Genomic DNA, 17,443 nt, shown 5'->3' with positions numbered 1-17,443 from the left:
CTTTTCTTTCTTTTCGTCCCTCCCTTCCTTCCTTCCTTCTTTCCTTCCTTCCTCTCTCCCTTTCTCTGTTCCTCTCTCCCTTCCTCCCTTCCTTCGTAGGATCTTGCTCTGTTGCCCAGGCTGGGGTGCAGTGGTGCGATCATAGCTCACTGCCTCGACCTCTTGGGCTCAAGCAGTCCTCCTGCCTCAGCCTCCCAAAGTGCTGAGCCACAGCACCTGGCTGGATTGCTTATTTTTTACTTTGTACACAACAATGGTATACAAAACAGATACACTGTGGTTCCTCCAGCCAGGCTGAAGGTTTTTCAAGGAGCTCTGTGTGGGTGGCAGACGGCGTGCACTTGCGACCTCTGGTGGCAGCTTCCCAGTGTCGTCCTGGGTGGCAGCTGTGCTTGGGGAGTGTGCGCTGTGTCCACTGGGCAGAACACATCAGGACAAGAAGCCCCCTGGGGCCAGTGGGGCGAGGCTGGGGCGAGGGGAGCAGGTCTTTGACAGGTAGCTTTTATTTCTTCCCAAAAGTGTTTTCAAAATGAAAATAGCTTTACTCTGATAAAAAGATACATATGCCAGTAGGAAATCCAGTCAGTACAGAACATTATAAACAAGATAGGAAAAAAACCCTTTGATGCAGAGGCACACAAAACCTTATTGCTCTAGCAAACAGGCTTCCGGTCTCTCCGGGGCACAGACAGACGGGCTTTGATCTGCTGGGCTCACACTGGGCAGAGTTTGTGCAGCGGAAGTCTCTTCCCGGCAGTGAACTGGGGCACACTGGGGCTGCATCATAATCCACTTACCCAGACTGCCCCCGGAAGCCAGGTGGTTCCCAGTGTGAACGACACTGCGACCGTCAACCCTACCTCGCCGTCTCTCGGGTGTCAAACTGACCGTCTCCCTGGGGTAAACTCCTGCAAATGGAATTGCTGGAAAAATGTTGATGCCCAAAGCCCAGTGCCGTCTAGAAAAGTTGTTCTCCCTTCACGGCTGGGGCTGGGTTAGTGTCTGGTGAGCAGATACCATGTGCTTCCCGGGGATGTTCTCATTTAATCCCGTGAGGGGGAGGGAGAGTGTGGCATCCTCTCTGCATTATAGAGACCCCACAGTAGACAGATGGGTCTTAGAGGAGCCAGGTGGCCTCTCTCCAGAAGCCATGTTCTCAGCCAGCGTGCAGGACACCCCTCCTCCCAAACCATGAGTGCCGGTGTGCCCACCCAGGCCTCAAGATTAATTGTGTTATTTCCATTATTCACCTTTATCATTCTGATTAGGGAAAAGTAATACCCCATCTTTATTTTTGCTGATTTGATTACTGACGAGCTTAAACTTCTCTTGTAAATATTTCTTGGGCATTTATCTTTGTGGGTTTTCAGTCCTTTGCCCAGTTGCAATTGGGACATTTGTGGGTGACTTATTGCTCTGTAATTGGGCTCTTTGTACTATTGTTCTGTGTGTTGAAAATATTTTTCCCAATTTGATGTACAGAAATTGTAAATATCAGTTGTCATGTTGGTCCTTTCCTGTATAGTTTATGCCTTTGCGAAATTGCTTTTTCTACTACCTCAATATAATCCAGTTATCAGCATGTTTTTTCTATCTTTATAGTCTGATGACTTTCTATTAAATAACAGTTTTTGCATAATTATGAAATATTTCAAACACTGCTGTGTATAGTTTAATAGATATCTGTGTATCCACATGGTTTCGTCTTTTATATTTAATATGTTAATTGAGCTAAACTGCATTTAAGAATAATATATAAACAAGGATTCTGGCTTTTCTGCCCCCGCGTAATTACTAAGTGACCTGTTGTCTTTGGAGTAATGTCTTTGCCCCCCATTGTAAAATTCCATTTTTGCCGTATTCCAAATTCCCAGGTGTATTAGTCAGTATAGGGTAGCCTTTGGGGTGGTAACAACAGAAACCCAGATCTCGGTGGCTTAGCACGGTAAAGGCTCATTTCTTGCTCATGCTGCCATCTGTGGCTGGCCCAGTGGCTCTCCTCCAGCAGGGATGCAGGGCTGCTTCCACTGCCCAACTTTGCCCCCTCTGAGGAGGAAAAGAGAGAACATGAAGAATTCATACCCACTCTTAAAAGCCATGGCCTGGAAGCAGCACATGTCACTTCATATTCCTCTTGGGATGAGAGTCAGTCCTATGGTCCCAGCCTAGCTGCAGGGAGGCTAAGATATGTGCCCAGAAAGAGGAAGCAGAGTGAACACAGGGCTAGATCTCCACTCGGGGCTGCCTGGGCAGACAGGGTTTCGGCTGCCTGTGGATGTGTGCGTATATGCGTATGTGCATGTATGTGTGAATGTTCTTTGGATTGTTGGGCATGTTCAGGCCTGCTGTTCCTGCCATCCGTTACCCTTTCTTCACATGTTTACTGAGGACCTACTGTGTGCTCATCACTGTGGCCAGCCTTGGGTATGGGTGACATGGGCCTGCCTCTAGGAGTGCCCTTCAAGACTGGGAGGGAACGGGAGGGTGCCAGGCTGAAAGTTCTGCAGTGTAGAAGTGTGGGGAGGGACTTGCCTACAGAGGGCTTTTGGTGGTGAGAGGTGGGAGAAGCCCCTTGGGGAACCCAGGGAGATTTCTGGAGAGGGGCGTCAGCCTGGCGCACGGGTGGTTTTGGATGGTAACTGGCAGTGAGCAGGAGGTGGAGCGTGGACATCCTCCCAGCTCCTGAAGGGCAGCAGCTGCCAGGAGTCCACTGAGACCCCTCTAGCCATGACCTCCTGGTGGGAAGGTGGGCCAGGAGGGGACCTGTTAAAGACTGGCAGGTGGTTGAGGGTCAGTGTGGAAGGTGTCCGATAGAAGGTGCTAGAAGTGGGTGGGCTTGGTATAGGTGTTGCTGTGGGTCCTGGAAGAGGGAGCTCGGGGTATGCTGGACAGGTGTGTGATGCCCGGGCTCCCTGCGGGGACCCAGCAAAGCACATCAGGAAGCCTGGCATCCACGGGCGTGACTCCCTCTTCTGCATCCTCCAAGCCCTCCTTGGCACTGTGCGAATTTTCTAAATTTCAGTGGGTGGCGCTGGTGAGATGCTTCAGAGTGTGTACAGGCTGGCGAGTAAAGTCAAGGAACTTCCTGGCTCCTGGCTATGCAGGAGGGGGGCCCAGACCCTCATCACATAACAACCACTTCTGTCTTCAAGCGTGTCTCTTACAAGGTGGGGGCCAGGAGAGCGCTGCCCAGAGCCAGCGCTTTGCCATGATCAGATTGCCGCCTGCCAGGACGGGGGTATGGGTTGCCTACAGGCACCGTCGCTGCTGCACGGATCTCCAGGAGCAGGCTTCACACACACAATTCCTGCTAGCAATCTACTGGCTTTGGGGAGTAGTGTTGGTGTCATAAAGAAAGGATATTTAACTTTGCATCGATAGGCAAAGAATAATTAAGATATAATTAAAAGCACAAATTCTTCTAATTATTGGCTTTGTATAATGTATATTTAAAAACAAGACATCTGTTAAGGCTTCCTTTTGAATATATCCAGAAGCCAAAAGAGGGTAACATTTTAATTAAAAATGGATTATTTCAAAACCCGTTTAATCATCCTGTCATCCAAAGACTTAGACTTTATTAATTAGCTATTGATAAATAGGTTTAAGCTACCTCAAAGTTGAATTTGCAAGAGTTATTCCTGGCATCCTCCGATTGGAGGATTTTTTGGAACTTGCCCCGCGTCTCTGGGATGTCAGCAGCAAAGGTTTAGGACATGTGAGTTGGTTCTTGAATCGCCCCTCCCATCCTCTGTGGAGCCAAAGTGGACATCCTGCTGCAGGTGGGGACCGATGGGGGGCCCCTGGGGCTGTCCCACTTCCCCCACCTCCTACCTCTGTGCTCTGTGGCACGAGAGGGTGCTGAGGACCTGGATGGTGGCATCCGCACTGAGAGGTCCCCGATGGGGCACAGGTGCAGAACATGCTAGAGATGCCATGAGCCACGACAGCCTCCGCCTCCCCAGCTCCATGCTTGGAGTGCATCCCTGGTCAAGGCACTCCTCTTCTCAAGGCTGATCTCTGTAGGGGCGGCGTGACTGCCACCCCCATTCATCATCTTAAGTAGATAAAGACTTTCAAAGTGATAAATAGCGTTCCTGTTGTTCCTTCAGCCAAGTGTGACTAAAATAACGTTTGGAGTCGTGAGTGAGGATGGAAAGGCTCATTAGAAGAGGGGTTGTCGGCAGTTCACGCCTAACAGCCGGTTCGCTGCCATAAAACACAGCCGCACGCGGTGGAGGGGCCCTGCCCACCTAGGGCCCGTCCAGGCTGGCCCTGACAGATGGTGTCTGGGCCTCCCTCCATGGCACATTTCGCTGCGTCCTGGGCCTTGTGGTTCCTGGATGCTTGGAAGAACCTTCTCAGAGAGGAGACGTCTTTCACAGGCATCTGTGGTCCTCGCTTCCTGCAGGTGCTGGGGATCTGGGGCTGCAGTGACCCAGCTCCTCCTGGTTCCTCAGTGACCCAGCTCCTCCTGGTTCCCTCCAGCCTAATGGGGTAGCCGAGGCCACCTGCTGCACAGTGACCACTGGCTTGGTGCTGCCTCCCGGGTGACCAGGTCCCTGTATCCAGTGTCCTGTGCTCACAGCACTGAGAGTGGCTGTGAGTCCATGTGGACAGACTGCTTCTCCTCTCTTCTCCAGAGCCCTCAGCAGAGGACGATAGGGAGGGAACTGGGTACTAGACCCTCAGGCTGAACTGAGTGAGTTGCAGGGGCTGCCCAGAGCTGGGCCCAGGTGCGACAGTGCTTTAGAAAGGCATTGATAGGAAACAGCACTTTCCAGAGAAAGTTAGATCTGAAACGACACATTTGTGAAGTATTTTCAGATTGTAAGGCTGAAAAAGGAATTTGATGTTTAGAAATAAAGTAGTGCTGGACTCTTTCAAGACAAAACAGAAAAATGCCCTAGAGGGAATCCAAAGCAAAGCACTTGCTTTTTCTAGAAGGGGTGACTTGGGGATTCTGTCCTCACTCTACAAGGTGGGATCTGGGTGACTCCCACTGTTGCCCAGGCTGGAGTGCAGTGACATGAGACCTGAGATCCTCTGCCAAACATGTGTTCCCTAAATATTGAACCTGGGCCTGGCACAGTGGCTCACACCTGTAATCCCAGCATTTTGGGAGGCCGAGGTGGGAGGACCACTTGAGGCCAGGAGTTCGAGAGCAGCCTGAGCAACATAGCAAGACGCTGTCTCTACAAATATAAAATAAAATAAAATAAATTAGCCAGGTGTGGTTGTGCACGCCAGTAGTCCTAGCTACTCAGGAGGCTGAGGCAGGAGGATTGCTTGAGCCCAGGAGTTTGAGGCTGCCTTCTGGGGACTTGGGGAGCTTCTGAACCAAAGGCCTCGCCCAAGAACGAAAAACCAGGCTTTTCCTCAAAGAAGCCTTAAGGCGGGATCTCCCAGAGTTAGTCATTCCATGGGACACCCTGGCAGTTTTGGTCAAGTTCTTGTCTCACCTCTACTATTATCTGCTTAATCGTTTTCTTTCAATTGACTCATTTTTTTTCCTTTAAATATATGTTTTAAGATGCTTTTTATCCTCATCATGAATGAAACCCAATCTAATTTGCCATTAACAGACATTAGCGCTTCAAAATAAATACCTAGTGCATGAAGGAAATATGCTAGTGGGGTACTACATAATGTCATCCCTTGGACTCGTATTGTGCTTTGGGAAATGTGAGCTTAAAAGCAGCCCCTTCCCTCCCCTCGCCCCTGCTCGCCCCTCCAGAAAGCTCCCTGCATACCTGGCTTGCTTCCCCCACACCTTCCTGGGGAGGATGGAGACAGGGTGCCAGCGTTCCTTAGAGGGACAGTGTGGCCTCTGGGTTGTGTTGAACTAGGATCATCTGCCACTCTGGCAAGCCTTTTTGTTTGTTTGTTTTGAGACTGAATCTCACTCTGTCGCCCAGGCTGGAGTGCAGTGGCGCATTACAGATGTGTGCCACCACGCCTGGCTAACTTTTGTATTTTGAGTAGAGACAGGGTTTCACTATGTTGGTCATGCTGGCCTTGAACTCCTGACCTCAAGTGATCCACCCGCCTCGTCCTCCCAAAGTGCTGGGATTACAGGTGTGAGCCACTGCACCTGGCCTCTGGCAATTCTTTTTGTTTCCTGGTCATGTGGTTTGAGCCTCTCTGGATGTATCTGAGGGTAACCTGGTTTTTATTGTTGTTGTTGTTTGTTTTTTTGTTTTTTTAAAGAGCTGGGGTCTGATATGGTTTGGCTGTGTGGATATTGAATCATGGGGGTGCTTTCCCCCATACTGTTCTCATGGTGGTAAATAAGTCTTATGAGTGCTGATGGTTTTATAAGGGGAAACCCCTTCCACTGGTTCGCATTTTCTCTCTTCCCTGCCACCATGTAAGATGTGACTTGCTCCTTCTTGTCTTCCACCATGATTGTGAGGCCTCCCAAGCCACATGGAACTGTGAGTCCATTAAACCTCTTTTCCTTTATAATTACTCAGTCTCGGGTGTGTCTTCATCAGCAGCTTGAAAATGGACGAATACCGGGTCTCACTAGATTGTCCAGGCTGGACTTAAACTCCTGGGCTCCAGCGATCCTCCCGCCTCATCCTCCTGAGTACACCATCACACATGCACCACCACACTGGCCTTCTGGTCCTTTTTAAAAGGGGGAGTTTTTGTTCTAGGGCCAAGAAAGGTGTCATCTCTACGGTCGGCATGGATTAGTGAGATTGGGTCAGACGCGAACAGGTGTTGATCCCAGAATAAGTCAGAGAACAGTTGGCCAGTGGTGCTTGTGTTTACACAGCTCTTCCCAGGCCTTCCAAAGCCGGAGCTCCCTCGCTGGCTCAAGGTGCCAAACACAGGTCTAGAGTCACAGATTGCGAATTTCCCTCAAGGCGGGTACTGCGAGCTTTGAATTTCTTTCTGTTCTGTGTTGTCAGCCTCCCAGGCACCAGTCAAGTTCTGCCTCTGGTGTCCTGTCCTTCTTCCTGGGACTCAGTAGAGAAGGTACTTACTGGAGGGGGTCACTACAGGGCCAGCTGCTTGGGGAGGGGGTGGACTTGCCCTGAAAGCCCCAGTGAGGGCAGTGGGAAGTCCCAGCACAGGAGCAGGTGACAGGCGCAACCCCCAACCACCCTTATTATGTAAAGGATTTATCTTTCAACAAGACGGTGCTCCAAGCCAGCGCACAAGGGGCAGTTAGTGAAAGCAAAGAAAATAATCAAATGGCATTCTGCCTCATGACCTACATCACAATAAATTCTAGGTTGATTGATTAAGTAAATGTGCAAACAGGAAGCCCACAAAAGACGACAGAGTTTATATAATCATAGGGGTAGGGAATGACTTCTTAAAGGAAGAAGCCATAAAGAAAAAAATGTAACAGATCTAGCCAATAAAAATGTAAATTATCTGTCCAGAAATGCCATAAAGAAAATTAAGGAGCAAAGGGGAAACTTGTTACATAAATGATAGTCAGATCCACTGCCTGTGTTCTTCCTGTATAAATCCCTTAAGGATCAATAAGAAAATGATGAACATTCGCATTTTTTAAAAAAGGAACAAGCCATTCAGAAAGGAAGAAATGTGAGGAAGTAGACATATAAGCATATTAAAATTTGTCAGTTCATCAGTGAAACACTTTTGTGTTTTACCCACCAGATTCCCATTCCTGTGGGCAGACGAGCCCTGCAGTGTGCTGCTCAGGACCCCAAAATCCTTATGAGTGTTCAGGGGTCCTTTTTGCAGAACATGCCCTGAGAATTGGAAATGTGCATTTGGTCAATAATCTCCCTTCTAGGAATTTAGCCCGAGGACAGTGAAGAGGCACAAGGCCATGGGTGGCCATCATACAGAGAGGCAGAAGAAGCCTCCATCTCTAACAGCAGGAAGTTGGTTAAGTAAATTAGAGGCTGTGGTGCCGCTCATACAGCCATTCACTTATTCAGTCACTCAACAGAGGTATACCAAAGACTTCTGATGTGCCAAGCACTGTTCTGGTCTCTTGAGGGATACTACAGTGAACAAAAAGATAAAGCTCAAGCCTAATGGGAGGCTAGAGATGGTTGGATAGATGGATGGATGGATGGATGGATGGATGGATGGATGGATGATAAGTAGGTAAGTAGGTAGGCTGATATAGATGATCATCAGCTTGATAGATGATGGATGGATAGATAGGATGATGGCTGGATGGATAGACAATAGGTAGGTAGGTAGACGTAGAAACAGATAATTGACAGAGTAATGGATGAGTAGATAGAGTGATAAATAGATGATACGTAGGTAGTTACAGAAATAGATGATTGATAGAGGAATAGATGGATGGGTGGATAGATATAGAGAGATGGATGGATGGATAGATGGATCGATAGATAGATAGATATAGAAGGATGGATGGATTGATAGAGGGAGGGAGGGATGGATCAATGATAGGTAGGTAGGTTGACAGAAATAGATGATTGATAGAGGGATGGATGGATAGATGGGTAGATGGATGGTAGATAGAGGAATGGATGGATGGATGGATGGGTAGATGGATGATAGGTATGTAGGAGGTAGGTAGATAGATAGATGATAGAGTGATGGATGGATGGATGGATGGGTAGTTGGATTGCACTTAGGTAGATAGGTAGATATAGAGTGATGGATGGATGGATGGGTAGATGGATGATAGGTAAGTAAATAGATGATAGATGGATAGGTGGATGGGTAGATGGATGATAGGTAGATGATAGAGTGATAGATGGATGGGTAGATAGATTATAGGTAGGTAGATATAGAGTGATGGATAGATGGATGGATGGGTAGATGGATGATAAGTAGGTAGATATAGGCAGATGACTGATTGATTGGTTGATGCTAGATAGGGATAGCTAGATAAACATGTCAGATGGTGGTGAGGGTTAGAGGGGAGGGAGCTACCTTTATCCAGGGACTCAGGATGCCTCCCTGTGAAGGGGAGGAGAGACCTGAAGGGGGAGAGAGAGCATGCTGTGGCTCTCTGGGGTGGACACTCCAGGCAGAGAGAAAAAGCTGTTCCAGTGGCCTGGTGGGAACTTGCCTGGCAGTTCCAGGAGCAGCGCGGAGTTCAACTAAGAAGACAAGACAAGACGGGGGAGTAAGGGGGAGGTGGGCTGCCGATGGGAAGCTGGGGTTGGTGTGAGCAGAGGAGTCCTATGATTCTACTTAAGTTGTGGAAGGATCCGTTTGTGGAGCACACTCTGTAGGGGACAAGGGCTGAAGCAGGGGGGCCAGCCAGACCACCACCATCACCATTCACCATCCCCAGCCACCATCGCCATCTCCCAGGGGAGAGAGAACCATGGCCTGCAGCAGGGAGGGAGTAGTGGTGGTGCGGAGAAGTGGTCAGATTCTGGACGTAGTGACAGCATTAAATATAAAAATAGGCCAGGCACAGTGGCTCACACCTGTAATACCAGACCTTTGGGAGGCCAAGGTGGGAGGATCGCTTGAGCCCAGGAGTTCCAGACCAGCCTGGGCAACGTAGCGAGATTCCCATCTCCACAAAACATATTAAAAAAATTAGCTGGGTATGGTGGTGCATGTCTGTAGTCCCAGCTACTCAGGAAACTGAAGGGGGAGAATCACTTGAGCCCAGGACTTTGAGCCTGCAGTGAGCTGTGATCGCACCACTTCACTCCAGCCTGAGCAACAGAGTGAAACCCTTTCTCTAAAAATAAAAATGAAAAACAAAAATAAAAAGTACATACATGTATCTGTTGATAAGGAAAATGTTCTTTGCTTTAACAAAACCTTCAGTGGGTCAGCCCAGCCCCTGCGCTGGACCGGGCTAGGCTGTTTGTCCTTGCAGACTTGTTTCAGCCCAGTTTGGGCCCCATTCACAGGTATGGAGGGGAGGAAGTTTCAGGACAGTGACCACAAAGATGTGACTACTCAGAAAACCTGTTGGGCTTTGTCTACTAAAGCTGACCCCCCAAAAACCCTGTGACACAGCATTTCCACTCCTGGCTGTTTGCTCAACCAGAGATGCATGCATGGGCCCCAAAAGACTGTACAAGAACTCATGGCTGTACTACCCATAATAGCTATGATCTGGAAACAACCCGAACGCTCACCCACAGAAGAATGGAGAAACACACGGGGGCCCACCCCCGCAGCAGAACACTGGCCAGCAGTGAGAACCAACCAGGGACTGCTGCCCACCTAGACGGGTCCACAAACATTGTGGCAGCGGAAGCAGCCAACGCAAGAGACCATATTGTTTGACTCCATTTACATGAAGTTAAAAATTAGGCAAACTAATCTATGGTGATAGGAGTCAGGCTACCCCTGGGGAAGAGAGACTGACCAGGAGCGGGGGCAGGCACGCAGGCGTGCGCAAGTTGTGCCGGGCCATTGTGCTGTGTCTGTAGGATTTGGGTTCTTTTCTGTATGTATGTCCCACTTCTGTAAAAAGGTGAGTTTTTTTTTAATTACAGCTAATCATTTTTATTTATTTGTTTGTTTGTTTGTTTGTTTGTTTTGAGACAGAGTCTGGCTTTGTCGCCCAGGCTGGAGTGCAGTGGTGCGATCTCGGCTCACTACAACCTCTGCCTCCAAGGTTCAAGCAATTCTCCTGTCTCAGCCTCCCAAGTAGCTGGGATTACAGGCACCCGCCACCATGCCTGGCTAATTTTTGTGTTTTTAGTAGAGACGGGTTTTACCATGTTGGCCAGGCTGGTCTCGAACTCCTGACCTCAGGTGATTCACCCACCTCAGCCTCCCAAAGTGTTGGGATTACAGGCGTGAGCCACCACGCCCGGCCACAGCTAATTATTTTTAAAATAATTATTAAATATTAATCTGTGTTTATACCTTTAAAAAAAATGCCTGGAAGAATGTTCAACAAAATATTGGATAGAGAAGACCTCTGGGTGTTAACACGATCAGTGACTTTTTTTCTTTGTGCAGAGAATTTCTAAGACTTCTCCATGTACATATAAAACATAAGTATATTACAGTCTGATGAGCCAGGGCTTTGGGGACGGAGAAGGAGATAGAATGTTTTATCCGTAACTGATCCGAGGAACTCCGAAACTCAACCTAATCAAGCACGTTGAAAATAAAGGGGAAGATTTGTTAATTGAATGTCATGTTATGTCCTCAGTTATGCTTAATACAAGATAGGCAATTTAGAATTCCCAATTATCCAATTAAAATGCTAATTATCTTGTGCCTTGATAAGGCAGCTCTCAGAGAGAGGGTGAGCTGCTCCTGTCTGTTGTGTCTCTTCCTCCTGCTGTGACCGCTGCTGTCTTGGCCGCTGCCCTTGCCTGTGATTGGCGGATCCCCCCTTCTGGGCGGAGCCTCAGCATCCCAGGCTTCTCTCAGACCCCAGCTCCTGCTTTCCACCAGCTGGCCTGGGGCTCCTTCGCCCAGGACTTGGTGGGCCAGTTGTCCTTGCAGACCCTTTTCTGCTCAGTTCTGGCCTCGTGCATGGGTGCAAGGTCAGGGCTCCGGAAGGCGTTAGCCATGGCATCACCCACTGCCAGTGTTTATGGAGTTGAAGCTTTTCCCTGCATCTTCTTCAGCCTTCACAGCAAGCCCCGAGGTCGGCACTGTTCCAGCCCCCCCACCTACTGACAGACCTGAGGTTTCAGAGGCATCCGGGTCAAGACCATAAGCTTTGCAGTGGGAGACCCTGCGTGGACTCCGAGCCCGAACACGGATTCAGTGGGTTTCCTGACCCCAGCCCGTCATTGTTCTGACTGCAGCATCGTCTGTGCAGTGGGAAGATCCCTCAGCCCCCAAAGGGTTGTTATCATGCTAAATGCTGCAGTTGACTGTTCAGTTTTTCTTACTGGAGCAGCTACACAACCTGTCTCAAGCCTCAGACTGAGTGGGCAGCAGGGCCTGGATTGAATCAGTCTGCCCACCCATCCCCACAGTGCAGTGCCTTGTGGGGCCCCCTGGCAGGAGCTGAGTAGTCAGGGAGAGTGATCTGGGTGGCAGTGGGGCTCCAGGAGTGTGACTTCATCTGCTTGCCCACATGGAGATGGTCCATGCAAGCCCAAGAAGCCTGGCCCCGTATACCCTGTGACCATGCTGGCTGGCCTTCTGGAAGCCCTTGTGGGAAGGTGTCGCCCCAGGTCAAACAGTCTCTGTCTGTGGGCCAGGACTGGGGTAGGAGCGGCGGGAAGAGGGAGTGAGGAGCTCCAGGCAGCAGAGCAAGCTGCTGAAGCCGAGCACCGCATCTGCTGCAGACGGCCTGTGTCTGACACCGCCATGTTGGTGCCGGCTACACGGTGATGCTGACCAGCTCTCCGCTAGCACCAGTTTTATTAATCATGCATTTCTGGCTTTAGTCCGAGGCTTCAGGTCAGTCCCTTCTTAGTGACACATCACATGAATGCCTCTTGCTCATTTCAGGCACTCGGAGCCTCAGCGGGTGCTCATTCCTAGCTTTGTCTGTGTTTGTCGTCATGCTGGGGCCTGGGGAAGGGGAGGCTCGCAGCAATCCCCCAGTTCACTGCCAAGTCCCAGTACCTGCTCTTTGGAAGACCCACGGGGAACAGTGCTAAAAGAGCCAGCACCTGCCTGGGAGTTGGGGTCCTGGATAGGTCGCTGGTACCACCCAGGTGGCAATTCCAAGGGTAGGGCTTGGGCGCCTTCGCCTGTGCCTTCTGATGACCCACTGGTCACCCCAGAAGAAGGGCGTGGAGCAGCTCCCCTCCTTCCATGGGAATTCAAGAAGAATGTAGTACGTGCTTCTGGTTCCATGCAAAAGGAGCTATGCCGGGGCTCCACTGGTAGAAACATCCGGTTTTGGCTCCAAGTCCTCCATAGTAGCTGCTCCCACTTTGGGGACCATAAGACACCCTCTGCTCGGCCCAAGGTGTCTCAGGGCATCCCCTGCAGGACTGCATGGCCCTTACTCTGAAAAGAATTTTCCCTTAGTAAGTGGTGTATCACGTTAATTACACAATTATGGTCATGTGTACCCAGAAAATATCGCAGCAATTACTTAAAATAAATGTGAATTATAAGCAACTTAGTGCTGAGACGACTATACACAGCACAACTGCTTGGCCCCAAACATCATGAGGTACTTCTCACTGTCTGTGGCCCTCTCCCTCTTACCCCTCGATTCCCCTCCCGGGAAGGCGGGGACCCTGGGTCAGCTCTGTGAGGGCGAGGGGCAGCTGTGAAGGGATGGTGGGCACAGGCCCCCTCTGTCCAGCCAGAAGCCTGTCTGTGCGCACGTGTCCTGGTAGCTGGTGCAGAGGACACACCTCCGCGTTTTTGCTGGTGAACATCCTGGAGATGCTGGGAGTGTGTGGGCCCAGGAAGGACTTCTGTAGAGAACTTGGCTGCCTGGAGGGTGCGGGAGTGGGTGTCCGGGCCGTGGACCTATGCAGATTCTGTTTGGTTTTAAAGGAACAGTCAAGAGGCTGTTTCTCAAAGCCTGGCACAGGATGCCCACGACCTCCTGTCCTGCTGCCGGAGGAGGGATCCCCATTCTCCAGCCTCCCTCCAGGCCTCTGAACAGTGACCGCGATGGCTAGGTCACTGTACACAGAGCTCCTTGGGTACCAGGCACCATTCTGTATACTCCATGTATGTTAAATCATTCGACTGGCATAGCAGCCCTGGGAGGGAGGCACCGCTATCATCCCCATTTTACAGATGAGGAAACTGAGGCACGGAGAGGCCATTCAGCTGGCCAGCAGCAGAGCCAAGATTTGCCCTTGAGGTTGGTGTTGAGTCCCAGAAGGCTGGGTATGTGGGGCCCAGAGCAGGGAGCCCAGCACAGGGACCGGGGTGCGGAACACACCCTCCCCACCTCAGGTTTGTAACCCCATGTCCCAACTACCTGCTTTCCTAAGCCCTCCGCCCAGCTGAGGGGGCTCCACCAGCTCTGCGCATTTTCACTCCCAAGCTTCTGTTTCCGGCCCAGCCTCCCCTCTCCACCTCTTGAGTACCTGAGATCCATTGAGGCCCAGCCGGGGAAAGGGAATGATGTGGCCAGGGCCACCCCTTACACTGCCTCACTAACCTCTTCGGCGCTACCCCACCCATGCTCGAGGCACATAGCTTGGCCGACACTTGCTGCCAGGCAGCCCTTCTACCGCTGTCTGGGCAGCTGCAGCATTTTTATAGGACTGTGACTCGTCTTCATGTTAGGTGATAAACTTCTGAGGGCAGGAGCTGGGCCGTGTGCCCGGGAGCGCTCCACGGGCTGGATTTGTGGGTCCCAGCGGGAGGCCCAGCAACGCAGTCTCTGGGGACCCCATTCCTGCAGATCTGGGTCTGGGAACTTGCTGCTCCTGCCCCATTTGTCATCTCCTGGCACTGACAGATGTGCCTGCCCCCCTGACACTGCAGTAACTCCATCCACCTCGTTATTCACCACTCATGCAGGTTCCCCCAGGTTGCTTAAGGGCTCTCTCACTTATGCCTGGATACAAGCCTCTTCTACCCGAGTCTTGCCTGGGAGAAATTTATAGGTGAGGGTGTTAGAGGAATGGCCACATAAGGAAAAACAACGGGGCCCACACAGCAGCTGGGATGTCGTTGGCTGGGACTTAGGCAGACCACGGCCTCCTCTCAGCCAATCAGGAAGCCCCTCCCTGCTGCTGGGGAGGAGGTGCGCGCTGGGCTTGAGCCTGGCTGGGGTGTGTGTACCACCCCATCCGCCTTCCAGGTGAGCAGGAGGGAGCAGGGGCTGTTAGACCCAGCTGGTCCGGGGCTGCACGATGTGAGTCATAAATTTATGGAAGGAGCCTATGGAGATGGTTGCAGTGGGGTGGTGACACTCCTGCCTGTCTTGCTGGCTGCTGCCCTCTGCTGGAGAGCCTGTTCCAGGTGTTAATTATTTTGGGTGGGTAGTAGCTAGCCTGCTCCAGGGATGACTTGGCTGGACCCCTCCTGCCTCGCACTTGGAGGAGTTGTGATGCTGCCACTGCCCTGGCATGTCGGTCATCCACGGGACAGGCTGTTAGCCTGTCCTCATAGCCCACACTTGCTCCTGGTCATCCCAGCACCACTCGCCAAGCTCTGGCCCAGCTGTGTGGGGGCACACGTTGCCTCCGCATCAAGCATGGGCCCTGGTTTGGAGTGTCTGCCCCTCAGTGCTCACCGCTTGAAGATCAGAACTGTGCCGCGCCGGGCTCACACGTGTCCACAGGCCCCCTGTGCCGCCACAGCTGCCCAGAACTTGGGTGCCCTTGTGCGTCCACACCCCAAGCCTAAAGTCTGCAGAAAACGTGGGCTCGTTTTGCCCACCTGTTATTGCCACCAAAGCACCAGTGTGTCCTCAAGTTGCGTCAGAAAAGGTCATTTAAAACAAAATTCAGGACTGAAGTCCACTGTGAAGCATTTCAGCCTCTTTTAGGCTGGCGTGAATATCCAGCACGTGGTGCTTCTCCTCTTTTCAACTCCTTCCTATGGAACAGTGTGTGGAGTTGTCAGCGTGGCCGGCAAAGGTGACCAGCGTCGGGCTGCACTTTGCAGGTGAAAACTGGGTCAGCCTTTCTTTAGTTTGATGCTTCTGTGAGCTGTGCCTTCTTGAAAGCACTATTTTTTTCTTAAAAAGCAGCAAAGGCATTCAAAGACAGTTGTCTCCACTGAGTGGGTTATGCAGGGGGAAGCTTGCTGCAGGCGAGAGAGCCAAGTTTCCTCACTGCCTCCCCTTTCTGATTTTTTTTTTCTTGTACTGATTGATTGATTGATTTTTTAAGAGCTGGGGTCTTGCTGTGTTGCCCAGGCTGGTCTTGAACTCCCGGCCTCAAGCAGTCCTCCAACCTTGGCCTCCCAAAGTGCTGGGATGACAAGTGTGAGCCACTGCGCCCGGCCTGCCGCTCCTTTTTTGTAGAATATGTGAGTTCCTCTGCACATGCGGATGGCATCTCTGTCCCTCTGCCTGTCTTTTCTGAAGCCGGCCAGTCCCAGTGCAGCCCGTGGTTGTCTGCAGGTCACTTGTCCCACAGAGGTCTGCTGTCCCCATCACGTCGAGAATGACCATGTGGCCTCTGAGGTTCACTTCTGTCGGTGCAGGACCACATCTCACAAAGCCAAGGGAGCACCCCTGTTCCACGGCGTGGGTCAGACCTCTTCTCGGGCTTTCTGGGAGGGCGCCACAGAGGTGTGAAGTGGCTTCTGAGGCCGCCTGTCTGGCCTGGCGCACAGGGCTTGCCATGTGAGGCATTGCCCTTGCCTGCCTTGGTAGGAACGTGCCTGGACTGTGGCGAAACTCAGCGCTGAGACTCCCAGGAGCGAGGTGGAAGCAGCCTCCTGAGCGCTTGCACCACGAATACGGGGGCGGCTGAGGAGAGGAGCATGTGGCTTTCTTGCCTCCCTGGCAGCTCCTGAAATCCTTTCTTTTCAGGAAATATTTCACTCGCAGATACCCAATTATCCTGTGAGGTTTGGAAGGCAACTCTGAAAGCTGATTGAATCTACCACAGCCGTTCCTGCATAACAACTCCTTAATATCCAATCATGACAATTATACATAATTTGTGTTGACAGTGCCTAGAAGATGAAACTCCCTCATATGGACGTTCTCTAAGGCAGGCCTGGAACGTGCAGGGCAGGACCGCCATGTGGCGTGCCCTTGGGCGGCCGCAACGACTGCCCTGGTCAGGGGTGGGCGGGTGGGGGCCACCTGGGCCTGTCTCACGTGGTGGCAGGTGGACCAGCTGTGGTCCAGCAGGAAAGCTATTGCCGAGGCCTCAGGGAGCGGGTGAGGGCAGCTCCCCACCACCACACCCCTCACCAGCTGGGTTCAGTAGAGGAAGACCAAGGCAGACTGGCTCAGTCCCTTGGAGCTCAAAGATCCATGCAGTGACTGTGCTACCATCCACCATCCTAGAGGCCTCCCCGGTGCTGGTTCTGGGCTTAGCCTGGGGCCAGGGCTTGTCTTTCTCTCCAGACTTGGCTGTGGCCCTACCCGCTCAGGGTGGGAGCTTGTAGAGCGGGCCCAGCCAGCAGGCGGCTCGTTCCAAGGAGGGAGAAGCAGGATGTGTGCCCCAGGCCTTGCCTCTTCCACATCCCTGGAGACCACCCTGCCCTGCCCCACCTGCAGGAGGCCCGTCCCTTGCCCCTTCTGCCCACAGCTCCTGTGCCCTCTCCCCGGGTGAGCGCAGGCCGTAGATCCAGCCCCTCCTGGCAGGGTGGGTGGTGGCCTCTGGGCACGGAGTCACAGGGAATCACTTCCTCCAGCTCTGCAGAAATGTGTGGCCTCTGCCCCAGCCCGGCTTCCCACAGGGCGCAGGCTCCAGGACTCCCATCTGTCCTGATGTGCCTGGGAAGCCACTTGCCATGGCAGTCAGTGGAGGCTGGCGAGCTCCTCTGGCAGGTGGCTGTGCCCTGCTGGGCCCCCAGCTTCTCCGTCACTCCACACTGGCCTCTGAGATTCTGCAGCCTATGACTGACCCCCAGGCTGTAAGCCTCACAGACTCACACTGAGAGTTTGGACCATTTTGGGGCCACGGCAGGG

At 51.8% G+C, this 17,443-nt stretch overlaps 1 protein-coding gene across 4 annotated transcripts in view; it reads left to right on the top strand.

Moving 5' to 3' along the window:
* Window positions 1-17,443, top strand: part of PEPD (peptidase D) — a 141,046-nt gene that overhangs the window by 97,025 nt on the left and 26,578 nt on the right. The window lies entirely within an intron of this gene.

Source organism: Pan paniscus, chromosome 20 (assembly GCF_029289425.2).
Source record: "Pan paniscus chromosome 20, NHGRI_mPanPan1-v2.0_pri, whole genome shotgun sequence".
NCBI lineage: Eukaryota > Metazoa > Chordata > Mammalia > Primates > Hominidae > Pan > Pan paniscus.
Note: the sequence above shows the minus strand (reverse complement) of the source record. Positions and strands in the feature narration are given on the sequence as shown.